Raw genomic sequence first — 7,988 nt, forward strand, 5'->3', positions numbered from 1 at the left:
TACTGACACCTCCCACACAGACAGTGGCAAACGGTCAGAAAGGGACCTTCAAGGTGCCCGCCACATTTTAGGCTCCTTGACCTTCGTCTTGCCACCTCTGTGGAATCCCTTCTATCCTAGCTAGGACCTCTATTGCTGTGATGAAACACCATGACCAAAATCAAATTGGAGAGAAAAGGATTTGTTTGGCTTACACTTCCACACCATAGTCCATCGTAGACGGAAGTCACGACAGGCACTTAGAGAGGGCAGGAACCTGGAGGCAGGAGCTGATGCAGAGGCCATGGAGGAGCGCTGCCTACTTGCTTGCATTCTTACAGAATCCAGGATCACCAGTCCGTGGGTGACACCACCCACAGTGGCTGGGCCCTCCCACATCAATCATTAATTAACTACAGGCTAGCCTACAGCCCTGTCTTTCAGAGGCATTTTCTCAGTTGAGGCTCCCTCCTCTCAGATGACAATAGCCTGTGTCAAGTTGACATAAAACTATCCAGCGCATCTTCCCAAGTCAGAGTTTTAGAAACAGGGAAAGGCAAAGAAAGGATGGGGTGGCTGTGTCACAGGGAGGCATCCCCGGCGCAGCGTGGGAAGAGCAGAATCATTGGGGATGGGCTGGCTGCAAAGTCCCTTAGTGATGGGCTATTTAGCACATGCTGACTTCAGGCCATCATGCCATTTAGTTGTCTAAGATGAGCACGAGTGCATTCACTCCGGGTGGTAAGGCTGTGGACCCAATCATCTAATAACCCTGGAAGGAAACATATTTACAGCCTTTTTAAAGGTAAAATACAGAGGCTCAATCGGGCTGAAGTCATTCGTTACTGGTCACTCAGCTAATAAGCAGTCTGGCTTCTAGATCTTTCTACCAATAGCTGCTGCTTCCCACACCCCTTCATGATGCTTGCTTGACAAGGGTGATGAGGGATGAAACCCTACTTGGGCGGATTTTCTGTTTTCACTGTAGCCTGATTCTGGACACATTTTAAGTCTTGTGCCCAGAATCTGGCCTCTCAGGGGCAGTCGGGATCACTCTGTGCCCTCGGGGTAGCAAGTCCTCTGCTCATTTCCGACCTTCCCTTTGCCCTTTTCTGGGAACGATGGGAACTTTATCTTTGGAAACTCAGCCTGCTGATTAGACAAAGATGATTTGATAACCTCTATTGAACACCCATGAATCAGCAGTGATTTTATAAAAAAAAAAAATATGTATTTGTTTCACGGTATATTTACAGTAGGACTATCAGAGGCTTGGGGGGGGGGAGAGAAGGGGTCATCTTCACCAAGAATTCCACCATCCCACTCTATGGCCATCCACGTATCCTCTCCTGTGTTATTGGCCAGAGGCTTTCATAGCGTTCCACGGCAGAGACACTTGTTTCCATTTCTTGTTATTCTTTGTCCCTCTGGCTGGATGCACAGACATCTTCTTTCAGTTCTATTTCTTCCCTGAGCTTGCAAAGCAAAGAGGCAAAGCAGGGAGGGGGAGACCCTGGTCTCTCTCTGCCCCTTGGATTCCAGGCCATTTTGAAGTCACTCCATTTGGACATTTACTCAGTAAGACTTCACAACTCAGAGCCCACAAGAAGGGCAGCAGGATCCTGTTAATGACAATTACATCATTTTCTTCTGCTGGCTTCTTAGAGAACACAGCCACGAACCTTTGGCAGGGACAGTTGATGGGGGGGAATGCTCTTTCTTTTAAAAGGAGGAGTCACGGGGTGCAAACTAACAAAGGTAACTGAGAAAGAAGGAGAACTCTACCAGCTGCAATGCGGATGAGCAATTCTGATCTTAGCAGAGACCACACACATCGCTGCCCCGCCCTCCCGGGCTCTGAACGCTGAATGACTAAAGCCAAACTTACTTAGAAGAAATGTACTTCATAGTCAATTTCAACACTTCATAGTCAATTTCAACATAGAAGACAATTTCTAAGACCAAAAACAAAATTGTGAAACCAGTTGCACCATGGTCAATCACGAGCTGTTTGTTACTGATCATCTGCTCCAGGCACTCAGACGTGGGCCACTGCTGACCTTAAGGGACTTCATGTAGACTTAGAGGGTTAAGTTCAGCCAGGCCCCAGTTCCTGCTCTAGCAGGCAAGGGAAAGCTGGAGTGCAGTTACCCAATAAAACCTCTAAGTCATCCCTTAAGAAAAACTCAACAAGGGGGAGAAAGTTAGGTCTTAGAAAGAAGCCATTTGTCTTTAGCCGAATTCAGTGAAGTATGATACAGATTGTTGCAGACATAAAACTGTCTGGAGTCTGGCTTCAGGGTTTAGAATGATAAAATATTCATGAAGTATAATTTTGCATAATTTGTTTAGCTACCAAGTTATAATTTAGTTATTTGGTGCATGAATCCTTCGGAAGGTCTAAAGAAGAGAAAAATGGACTTCATGAAGCTAACTCCATCTTCGGTGCTGATCTAGGGAAAAAGAAGGCACCCGAGCACACTGGTTGTTTACTGCATAAAAACACATGGTGGAGAACATGTGTGCACACATTTATTTGCACACAGTTAATTTGCAATCTTAACTTAATTAATATTGTAATTAATTTGTTATAACAACATCATTTCCATTTCCTATGGACCCTTGGTGCTGGGCATTTTACGTAGATAGCTATCTAGTTTTGCTTGGCATGTTAGCGCATAGAAATCCAAAGGAAGCAGCTCAAGACAGTCTTTGATTTCAGCAAGATGCATTTAGATTATAAAGCTCCTTGATATAAGGGTTGTAAGATAGCGAATGTGATCATTTATTCATTCCGAGCACAGATATAGCTCATCTGTGTCCAGGACTATGCCAAGGACTAACAGATACATTTGTCAAAAGACTTCTTGTCCCCAAAGGAGATTCAGTCTAGTTGAAAGGAGAATCAGCTATGAGACAAGGCTCTTTGAGATGTCACTTGGGCAGGACAAGTTGCATGGCCAAGTCCTCTAACTAGGATGCAGCCTAATTACAAGTAGGAGACACTGGGGCTCCCGCCCAGTGGTTACTGCCCTGTGACACTCCTGACTTCTGTCTCTGGATCACTGTGACATAGGATGACCCACAGCTCTTGTAGGCATTTGTAGGCTTGACCCTTCTGACCCATTTCCCACACTGACACTATAAAGAGTCGTTCTGAAAGCCATCTGCTCTGGGGTTTCCCATCTTAAAAGGCCGCTGCAGGGTTGGGGGTGGAGCTCAGTGCTACAGCTTGTTCCTCGAGAGAGAAAGCAAATCCTTCAGCAGCTTCCCATTGACCTTAACAAAAAGCCCCATTAGCGGTACAGAACACAAGCCTGTCTGCTCTCAAAGCATGGACAGGAGTTCTTGCTCTTCCCCCAAGACTCAGCTTCTCCAGACCTCACAGCTGGCTTCTGCTCTGTCCAAACCATTCTCATGAAACCTCTTGGGTTTCAGCTTCACCCCTCCACTAGACCTCCGACTCCTGGGGACCAGACCAGTATCTCCTGTTGTAGTGGAACTTTCCTTCCCGCCGTTTAATGCAGGACCTTCTCAGTGTGAATATTCAGGAGGCCACAGTTAGCACTGCTCTGAACCAGATGAGTTTTGAAACCCAGACCCATCATTTGCAGGTTCTGCGGCCTCCAGGAAAATTCGTAACTGTCACTGTGCCACTATTTTCTCATCTGTAACACAAGCGTAATGGCAGAAGCAATGACCTTGGGTCTCTGTGAGAAATGAATGAGATTATATGTGTAAAAGCATTTAGACTGAGGTGGAGCACATTCTCTGTGAATGTTAGCCGCTGTTAGGATAATGATCGCTTGTGAATATAATCAAAACAATTTATTGTCTACACACATACACAGCACACACACAAACACTACATAATCCATGCGGCATATCACTGTTATGCTGTCATAATGACTGGTTAACATCATCCTGAGAATTTCAATACCCTGTTCCCCAGTTGTGTCTAGATCATGGCCCCCCCAAAGCGTAGAGATCTGATGATGTGCAGAGGGCAAATGATGTAGGCTGCTGCTGGTCCCAGAGATGACAAATAGCTCTCTAGGCTGGCTTGTGAGCCTTCCCAACATGCTCACAGAGGATTCTGCTCTCATCTGGGGAGGGGCAGAGGAGCAGCCTGTTCCAGCTGTGATCAGAACTTGGTGTGTGGCGGATATTAAGTAGATACTCTGTGAATGAGTCAGTTGAACTGTGTAAACTTTCTTACAGGAACAGAAGGCTGGACAGAGAACAACGGGAGGAAAGGACTGGGCTTCTCAGAAAGTCAGTGGCAGGAGATGGAGGGAGGACCAGGTATACCTGAATGGGGGTGTACCTGTTTTGAGGCTTTGTGGTAAGAATGGTCTGCTAGGCAAACTGATCACCCACATGTCCAGTAGCGCCTGGCTGGAGGGGACAGCTGGCCTAGCGAGACATTGAAACCAGGGCCATAAAAATAGAGATGGGGAAGAGCAGGAAGGAATTCTTGTTCATAAACACAAGAATCCTACATGTAAGCAAAATAGATTTGATTGCAAAATGACTACCATAAAACTGTAATTTTGTATGAATTTTAAAACCAACCCTTTACAGATTACAACGGTAATACATATTCATGGCAGAGAATTTGAGATATGCAGAAAAGCAGACAAAACATGAAAAGCACCCCAGTCTCACCACCAGAATAACTACACTGATGTGGTTCTGCCTCTCTTTTTTTCTGCTTGTGCACGTGCACATTATGGAATGTGAAATCGTACATTGTTATCTCTCCCCTGTGAGGGGCAAGCCAGTCTAAGCCCCCACCAAGGCCTGGAGTTCCAGTCAGATCGTTACAAGAGAGGCCAGAGGGAGGAATTGTATGTTGTTCACTGCCTTTAATGCCTGGCAACGGGCATTTCCCTGCCAGGGCTATCTGAGATCTGACTCTATTGGCTACCATCAGCCTCAGAACTATTTCTTGGCAGCCCCTGGCTGGCATCTTCCATAATCCCAGATGACATTGCTCCTACAGCCCAGGCCTTCTGGGACTCTGCTTGCTGGGGTCGGTGCCTCTCTGAGTCCTAGCTTTTTGGTCACTGGGCTCAATAGTTTTAGTGGGGTTTATAGGCCTTCCTCTAGATTTTGGAAATGCAGAGTCTGGATATGAAGGTGTGTGTGTGTGTGTGTGTGTGTGTGTGTGTGTGTGTGTGTGTATGTGTGTGTATGTGTGTGTGTATGTGTGTGTGTGTGTGTGTGTGTGTACACAAGTGCACATGTGGGCTCAGTTTTTAGTTCTTGAGTCTTGGCTGGTTTCTGGGGGTGGGTGGGCATGGAAAGTACCTGCCCTTTCCTGTACAGACTCTACTGCAGGAGGTTGGATAGGAATGAGGTCAGGATCCTGAGCCTGGGACTGGAGTTCACATGGTGACATGATTGTAGGAACAAGGAGCATCTCAGGTGACACAGCTGGGTAGTAAAATCTGCCCCAGCCTCCCCAGATCTCCCTTGGCTGAAGTCATCCTCCATCCAGAGCCTGGGTGAGGACCAAGCCTGTAGTGGATGCCACAGGGTGAGTCAGACTATAGACTGAGGGGACAGAATGAAGGACTCAGGGACAGAAGCCTGCCGTCCTCAGTAAGACGTCCTTTGAGAAATTACTGTTTCTCAAGACTCGGGGTGTGGCTGGGTTTTCTAAGACTCGGGGGTGTAGCTGGGTTGTGGCTTGCCCAGGATACACAAAGCCTTGGGTTCAATCCCCAGCATCTCATAAACTGGGTATGGTGGCACAAGCCTGTAATTCCAGCATGGCGGGGGGAGGGGGAAGGAGGACTGGGGACTTGAGGTCATCCTCGGCTACACAACACGTTCAAGGGAAGCCTGGGCTACGTGAGATCCTGTCTCAAAACAACAACTACAATGATCTACTTTCTCATCCAAAGCAAGAATGGCACATGCAAATCTCTTGGCAGAGAAGGCCAGGCAGCACCCACTGGATGGGTCCAGGGACGAGAGCCTCACCCACTTCCTCAACACTTGGAAACTCAGCATGATGGGGAACTTCCACATTTAGTAGAAATGTGTTTCCTAGGTGCATCGCCCAGGTGCTTCGTGGCAGAGGCCGACAGCAGTGCCTTGGCCATGCTGGTACACAGCTGTGTTCATGCAGCACCCCCTGCCCCCACCTGCCCCTTCTCCCCTCCAGTCCCCAAGCAGTTTTCTGTCCTCTGCTAGTGTCAGCACGGCAGAGGGAGGGAAGTCTGCGGAGCAAGGCTGAGATAGGCTCCAGCAGCGTTTATCATGCAGTGACCCTAGGGTTTAGGGTTTAGGGACCCTAAGCCTTTCTTAGCAAGTTCTTGCCACAGTAGATTGGGGGGTGGGGGGTGGCGGTGAAAAAGAGGCTGGTGTGGGATAAAGCCTGAGTTAAGGCTCAGGCTGACCCAGAGAGACAGAATGCACTTGTCCCTCTGGGTCCTCTGCAGCCCTGCTGGATCAGACAGTTGCTAAAATCAGGAGCGATTCTGTCCCTGCACCAGGCCTAGTAACCGGTTCTTTTTCTACTAAGTCATCATTATGAAATTTCAAGACTCCAGGAGACCTATAAGAGCAGACTTTCTGTCCCTTTATCTTCTAGCAAAACAAAACGATAACATTATCTAGATAATACCATATTTGTCTCAGCCTTCTATTTGTAAGTCAAATATTTTCAGCCGAAGACTAGGCAAATTTTAACCCATCTTTTTCTTTTGGGGGATGTGGACCCACAGATTTTAGTCACCGTGGGAACTCAGGCCCAAAGCATGTGACACCCACCTACCATTTCATCTTTAAGGGTGAAATAACTGGCAGGTGTGGCATTCAATCAAAACCCATTACCTCAATGAAGGGTTCCTGGGCAGGTCACGTTCGGTTCTTTTGTAGCAGCATTAAACAGAAAGTGATTTTTGCCCTGCAATTTTTCACACCAGCTTCATAAGCCCTATATGCACCATTCATTGCAATAACACAGATTTAGACTTCAGAAAATAGCTTCATACATGAGGCTTGCACAAGATCAAGCCAGTCAATATCTTCACGGAAGGGCTCAGGAGGCTCCACCCTTCACCAAGAAGCTATAGGCGATTGACGGCTGCTGAGGGAAGGGAGTCAATTTCCTTCATGGATGCGGCAGCTGGTAGGTTGTCCATGCTCATGCAAGTAGCACTGATGATCTCAGTGGGGGGGAAAGGAGGAAGAAGAGAAGGAGGAAGAGGAGGAGGGGATGACCACGATATAGGAAGATGGGAGAAACATACATGCCTGAAGTCCAGAGGGAGTTGAGAGTAGATATGATCAAGATATGTTGATACATGTATGAAATTGTCAAGTAATACTCAAATATTAAGTATATAAAAAGAATTCACATGTATATAAATTTTGGTGTGACTTCTGGGCAATTATTGAAAGCTTCGGCTAGTTATTTTACCTTTCTTATTTTACTAAGAGAAAACTAAAAACACATGGTGTCGAGGACACTTACTTTGGCCTGCACAAAACACGACCTGGGTCCCTACCAAATCTGACCGTGAGTGGGACAAGTCAGAAGCCATCGTCCCTGCAGAAAGAAAGACAGTTCTCACTAGGACAGAAAAGGAACACATGAATTAAGGATCCAGTGGGTTGGTTTTAGTATTGACAAAGAAGACATAGGCCTCGGGCAGGAATGCAGAGCACCCACCCTGGCTGATGAGGAAGATCTTGGTGGATTAAGAGGGCTGAAGGCAGAGGGGTGGTTATGAGGTATGTTAGTTAGGTGTCTTAGGATTTCTGTTGCTATAATGAAACACCATGACCAAAAAGCAAGTTAGTGAGGAAAGAGTTTATTTGGCTCACACTTCAGCATTGCTGTTCATCACTGAAGAAATTTAGACAGGAGCTCAAACAGGACAGGATCCTAGAGGCAGGAACTGATGCAGAGGCCATGGAGGCAAGTTGCTTACTGTTTTACTTCCCATGGCTACCTCAGCCCACCCTCCTATAGAACCCAGGACCGACAGTCC

This window comes from Peromyscus leucopus, chromosome 6 (genome assembly GCF_004664715.2).
Source record: "Peromyscus leucopus breed LL Stock chromosome 6, UCI_PerLeu_2.1, whole genome shotgun sequence".
NCBI lineage: Eukaryota > Metazoa > Chordata > Mammalia > Rodentia > Cricetidae > Peromyscus > Peromyscus leucopus.